General features: G+C 40.5%; 1 protein-coding gene across 1 annotated transcript in view; it reads right to left on the minus strand.

Annotated features, from left to right (window-relative positions):
- The window catches only part of sfmbt2 (Scm like with four mbt domains 2), a 61091-nt gene extending 55308 nt beyond the window's left edge, over nt 1–5783 (minus strand). The window contains exon 1 of the mRNA XM_042220137.1: nt 1113–5783. The gene's annotated coding sequence lies outside the window, so the exon portion shown is untranslated. The remainder of the gene's footprint in view (nt 1–1112) is intronic.
- Between the last annotated feature and the right edge of the window lie 1103 nt (nt 5784–6886).

Raw genomic sequence — 6886 nt, forward strand, 5'->3', positions numbered from 1 at the left:
CATTTGCACATTGACTGATTAACTGTTTAGGCCAGGCGTGTCAAACATAAGGCCCGGGGACCAGAATCACCCTGGTGAAGACTCCAAACCGGCCAACTGAATAGCTTTGGAAAATGTGAAGGACAACATAAATTTTTGACTTTTAATTGTATTTTCACAATATTTACAGCTTTTCCTATAGATAAAGACCTCTGTCATAAAATTCCCAATACAAAGTAATTAATTTATACATTTCTGTAATTTTACACATTTGCTTCTTACAATTTAAGCACAAAGAGTCATACTGACAGATTTCTTTCATTTACTACAGCGGCCCTTTATCATGTGCAAAATCTGAGACAAACTGCTTAAATTGCACCTTTTATCTTATATTTAGATATCACATTGATTACATGTGTAGTTACATTTCTTTACACATAGACAGAAATGGAAGTTTTAACGTAACATAAGGCTGTATATGACCTGCAATGCAAAATGAGTTTGACGTCCTTGGTTTAGGTTATAATTATTACTAAATCATGCAAAAATATAGTGAACATTTTCACTGAGTCCTCCCTCAACTCCTTCAATGTCTCATTAGTCCACAACCCTCACAGCAGGTCCCTTCTCTGAGCAGTTCTCCCATGTCTGCAATGATCTTCACAGCATCAAAAACATGACAAGTTAATTTTCCCATTAATGTGGCTTTAACCAAGGAACCTGTACACATCCGGAGCTGCTGCACAGCTGCTGCCTACTGCCGATCATAACTAAGATAGGTGAACTGCAGAGACTTATTTCCTACAGGAATCAATAAAGGATGTCTTACCCTCTAATACAAAGCGGAGAAAACAAGCAAATCCTCCAACCTAAAAAATACAATTCACTGATGATCACTCCTTGCAGTGCATCATTAAAGCTGTATAAATACACTTAAAAATGCCAGGACAGCATGTAGAAACCATGAGACTTGTGCAGTAAAAGGAATTTTAAGCAATAAAGTAAATCCTAAAGGAATAAAAACCACAAGTCTATCCAACGCTGGCATTATTCCATGAATAAAACAAAGAAAAACAATCAAAACAATCATCAGTTCATTATATTCACAAGAACAGGCTATGTTTGTCACTTGCCTGGTGGTTGTTCTTGGTCATGCAGTCACATCACCAATGAATCACTCACCGACTTACACCCATTTTCATCAACCTGGCAATTAGAGCTGAGGCATGTTGCTGTCACACAGCGATCCTCAATCAAGAAGAAAACAACTCCAAGCTCATGGGGTTGTTGCTCTCAACTTTGAAAATAAATATCCAAAAGAGCAAAAAATACTCCGTGATTAAGTACCCAACCTGATGTGCACCCACATGGGGAAAAAAAAAGAAGAAATAAAACAAAACTGTGATGCGCATCCAGCAATCCTCTGATGAAAACACACTGAAGTCCTGCTTCCAAAAAAGAGAACAAAGGAAAGAGCCTTAAAATCCACAGGAAAGGAAAACACTTCTCCTCGTCCTCGCACGCCTGTTGGAGCTGCGAGTGTATGTAGAACTGTGAGGCTGCAGCACAAAGGCTGTGACAGCCTCAACAACTAACTGTGTGTGTGTGCGCGCCATCCCCCACCACAGAACACACACCCCCTTGCGTCCCACAGTGGCTCCGGCGTGCATCCATTGCGTAAACAACACGCTGAGCTAATTTGGCTCACATGACGCTGCTGTTTGCTGCCCTTATCCCCCACTCTCTGCCTAAGTACACTACAATCTTCAGCACTGATACATCACTGTCGTCAGCAGCCTTCCACAGCACTCATTAAACTCATCAGAGTGCTCAAACACTGCTATCAAACAGTAGGAAGAGGATGAGCAGCTCTTGTTTCTTTTCCTTAAAATTCTCTTTAAAAACTTGCAGTTTCACATTCACTCTACATCTGCTTATTTCAACACCTCAGCAAAGCAATCTAGAGCCTGATTGACATCTTTTAACTACTTTTTATGGTTTGTTATTTTAAAAACAGAAACAACGATCCACAATTTGCAGCTTTTGTCGATTTTATATCATCGTACATTGGATAGCTCTAAGATTTTTGAGCTGATGTAAATTTGCAATGCATGACAATTGACTCCCAAAGTCATAACCTCCTGTTTGAACTTTAAAATATCAGATTTTTACCAGTTTTAGTTCTGCCTAATCCAGAATTTCAAAACACACTTCTTCGCCTGTTCACCCATCATAAGAAACACATATGTGAAATGTTTTTTTTTCCTCTCCAGTCTTTACTTCCACCGAAAAATTTGAAGAGAAGTTACAGCCATGAAACGATGAGTCAGTAACACTGGTGTTATTGAACTTGTTCTCAATACTCTCAGCTTCAACTCCATCTAATTTGTTTCAACAGAAATGAAGCACAACAAATCCTACATCCATCTGAGTCACTGTAGCACTAGGTTGCCTCAAACCTTTGAAAAATTGCACCATGTATACACAGCCCTCAATAGGGCGAGGAACAATGCACCTTTCTGAGCTGTTTTGGTGCTACACTGTAGCCCGTTTTCTCTGAACTGAAAGAAAGAGAGTAAGCCCTGTGGTTAAAGTGACTTTGAGCTTTAATTTGAGGGCTTTAACAACCACACGAGATGAAAAGTGCAGCGACTGCAGCCCTATCATTGTCCACCTGCACTTCCCAGCAACTGGAGGCAGAATGTTTTTTGTTTTTTTTTTAAAACGCATCAACCATTCCCCACACTAATTAGCTCAATACATGATGAGAACACCCTCGAAACATTTAAGCTGAAGGTTTTATTTCCAGTATGCTGGAAGTCAAAAAAAAAAAAAAACACAAAAAAAAACAGGAAATGTGTCATTGCTCAAATACTTTTGGCTAGCATTGCTCATTTCCCTAGAAGTCACTGCACATATTTATTATACTTGTAAACTCTTTGAATAGTCTCTGGAATAAAAGGTCACATATGCTCATTTTATCAAATTAATGAAGTACTTTGGGGTCTTGAGGAAAGAAAGCTCACATCTATGTGCCTAAAGGTGCTTTACAATGAGTTTTCACAAGACACAGGCTTTAAAATTAATTTCTATGCGTGTAAAGTTTGGAAACAGGAGAACTAAACTCCCCCTATCCTCCTACATAAAATTAAATATTGCAATGAACCACTGGAAGTCGGCTTAAACAACAATGTTTTCTACACTGACAACTCCATACCAGTGCAAGCTGAGCTTTTCCTTAAATTGATCCCTCACTGGATAAACAAGTTTTCCAAACCCTGAGGGACGTTTGTTTGTTCTGACTCAGTGTTAACAGTTCCCCTCAGCGTTCATCCAAAAAACAAGCCAAATTTTTGAAGGAGTTTTTTTCTGGGAGTTTCGCGTTTGTACTTGATGAAGCCTGCTGACCTGCAGCCTCCTGGAGGAAACAGCCCAGATTGGTCACCAGGGGATTAAACTGCTCTGAGAGTGTTTAATCTCAGACGCAGGACATTTGTGCCCCAATTGTCTCGGATTGAGAAGATTTTTTTTTTAAATTGATTAGCCCCTGATGGGGCGCTCGGGCATCCACGTGCTGTCTTCTTGCCTTTCTCTAAACCCATCCATGCCAAAGATTTAATAGGGGATTTAGGAGATTAACTACCACTGCATGGGCTTGGGTTTTATTGCATTACTCCGTATTAGGTTCTCTTCTTTTAGAGCTATCCAAGAGTTGTTTCCTCTTGGCAACAGGATGTCATCATATAACAATTTGTCCTCTGTTTCTAACTCTTAATTCCTGCTGTTTTTAACATAGATGTGCACACAACGCACCCAATGTGCTTTATTCCCCAATTAGAACTGCCTGTGATCCCTCACTGAAAACATAAGCATGAAATGACGTCGGGCAAACAAGCATCTGCCCCTCAGGACCACAAATAAATAAATAAATAAAAGAGAGAGGAAACAAGGGGTGAAACTCCCACATCCCAGAGCGTTCTTACAACTTCCACAAAACACACTTGCATAACATGGACAGCCTGCAAATCCAAGGCTTTTGGAAAGCAGGAGGAGAAGCTGATATTTGCCTACCTCCTCCCCTTATTCAAATAAGGGGGGAGAGTAAGTGTGATGCCAGCAGAAAGAAAGAAAGAAAGAAGAACAGAAAGAACTGGACTCTTTCTATCTTTGCTTCTCTTATCTGTGCAGAATATGTGATTGCCTCTTCTCCTGAAACACTCACCAGTGGATTAGCATACAATGCCTGATCAAGAAAACCAGCCACGTGATAAATGGCTGTTGGATGACACTTTTAAAATAAATGAATAAATAAAAAGCCAAACCACCAAAAATGATAATCAGCTGGACTCGTATTGGTCTTTCCCGTGGAGAAAATGGATTATGTATGTTTAACATTATGACCATCTTCGCATTTTCTCCTTTAAAAGTGCTCATTTTAGGCGTTTTCCCTTTATCCGCACGCCTGCGCTCACGCATTCCCACTCGCAGCGTCGTGGAAAAAATCTTTGGAGCCACAAGAAGTCTAAAAGCATGATTTATTCATTGCGAACCTCTATCTGGGGCTCCGTTACCCACAGTCTTTATTGTTTCTGCTCATTATGGTGACGAATTTAATCAGGAGGTGGAATCCTCTGGAATATTGTAAAGCCACTAAAAAAGAAAGAAATTGATTTTTGCGAAGCACCTCGCAAAGAAAAAGAGAAATAATTAAATAAATACGCATGTGGTTTTACCCAATTATCTGCTTAATCACTCAGAAAAAAAAAAAGAAATCCCCGCAGAGAAAACAACACAGCGAAAGAATTTTTTCTCGCCCGACTGTGCCAACGTCAACATATTAATCTAAGATTGCAGGGGGGATCAAAATCACCCTGTTGGTTTTATAAGGAAAACAGTATTAATCTGACACACGGCGATCTAGAAGCATCGAATGAGCCACAGCATTTTTGATAAAAGTGAAAGAGGAAACGTTAAGTGCACATAAGGAAGATGAGGCTGTGAGGGGTGTAGCCGACCAGCAGGCTGGCTGGCACTCCGGTCATGTACTTTGCACACTCAAAACTGCAGCGGAAAAAAACTCCCACGGAGTTGCCAAATGCACACTTTGAATTTAATTGATTAAACCTCGTCCATGTCCACCAAAAGAAACCGAACCGGACGCTTTATCTGCCGTCGTTTTATTTTTTCCTCGTTCAAAGATTTTAAGGCGCAGTTTTCCCCCTACGATCACCATAACCCGCCATGTTGAAAGTGGTTTGACATTTTGGCAGTGTCCGGTATTTTCCGAAGGCTTTTACGCATCTAAAGGTGACGGGAAAAAATCCCACATGACTCATCTATATGAGAATGACGGCAATAAGTCATTTCTGGCGTTAATCTTTAAAATCAACTTCGTGCTCACGCCAAACAAAATTGCGTCGCGGCCATATAAAACACAGCATTAAAGAAACACATCAAATAACACACGAGCCGCCACTCACTCCTATTTTCCCCACGAATTGTTATAAATTGTGTTGTTTTCAAAGCAGTAAATGGCAGAACACATGCTAACAGGCAAAAATAAATAAATAAAAAAAAATAACAAGGCAATAAACGATATTACCGAGAGTGCCACGAGACAACGTCCTCTCCGCCGGTGAAAGCTGTTAATTACAGCGCGTGCGAGACACTTTGAGCAACTTGGGCTCGTGAACGAAAGCTCGCGACTATATTATCTCGTTTCTACAGAAACCGTCTCTGGAGCACTTCGCTGTTTCAAAGCGGAGGAGGAGGAAAAAAATAACTCTGCCTGTGTTTATTTCGCCGATAAAACCTCCCCCCCGTTCCCGTCCCCCCCACAAAACCTCCCCCTGCTCAGGACCGCCGGAGCCGTCACCTGTCTTACCTGTCCAAGTTTTTTTTTTTTGTTGCCTCTCCTTCTCGTGACCCCCCTCTGCCTTTTTCTCTCTCTCTCTCTCTCTCGTTCCCGTGAGCTACGCAAGCGACGTCTTTCAGCTGCTGCTGCCCCCCCTCCTGTTCCAATATGGCATCCCCCATCTGCGCATGTCCAAAAAACATCTACAAATACTTTCAAGCCAACTCTTTCATTGACCTTTCAGCACAGTAGCAAAAACATATTTCTACAGGCTTTTGTAAATATGGAGCCGAGGTTAAGTGAGACACCCACAGCCCCCAAAACCGAAAGCTGTATTCTACTCAGCCGAGCAGATACAATGAAGACAATATCTAATGCCTAATTTATACCTGGTGTATGAAATAAAATGAAACTATTTTTGTGTGTGTGTAAAAACAGCCATTTCACCCACCCCCAGGACACATTTTTCTTTAACTATATAGTTACAGTTTTATTATTAACAGGAAGATAAACTATGACCCCGTATAATCACACGTAAACAACAATAAACGTGGTGATCCTTTTAAGGAAGTATATGTAAGAATAGTTAACTGTAACAGCAGCAGCAGTAGAGTATGTCTCATCATAAGCAGCTGCATATGTGCGTGAAAAAAAGAGTGAAGTCCATAATTTATGGCTTCTTGGCACCATTTAGTCGTTGTTAGCTACTTTTCTCAGTTCAGACTTTTTTCTTGTTCTTCTTTGTTTTGGGGAGGTCCACCGTAAGCAGAACCCTTCCCTCCCCAAACAAGTTCTTGAGAAATAACCTTGAGATCATATATATATATATATATATATATATATATATATCTTATCAAAGTCAACACTATCCTCTAGCGGTAGGAGTGTATTGCATCAGTTAACGAGGCGAGGCGCTCATGCGTAGACCTCAAAGGTTGGCATGTATTTTCAGAAAGATCTAGAAAGAGTCAGATATTAACAAACTGTGATGGTAAGTTAATCCCAGTGGAAGGCAGCGCATAGTGAAAGTTTTATGGGGTGGAAATAAACTGA

The sequence above is a fragment of the Haplochromis burtoni genome, unplaced genomic scaffold (genome assembly GCF_018398535.1).
Source record: "Haplochromis burtoni strain Fernald_Lab_line unplaced genomic scaffold, NCSU_Asbu1 Contig_44, whole genome shotgun sequence".
Taxonomy (NCBI): domain Eukaryota; kingdom Metazoa; phylum Chordata; class Actinopteri; order Cichliformes; family Cichlidae; genus Haplochromis; species Haplochromis burtoni.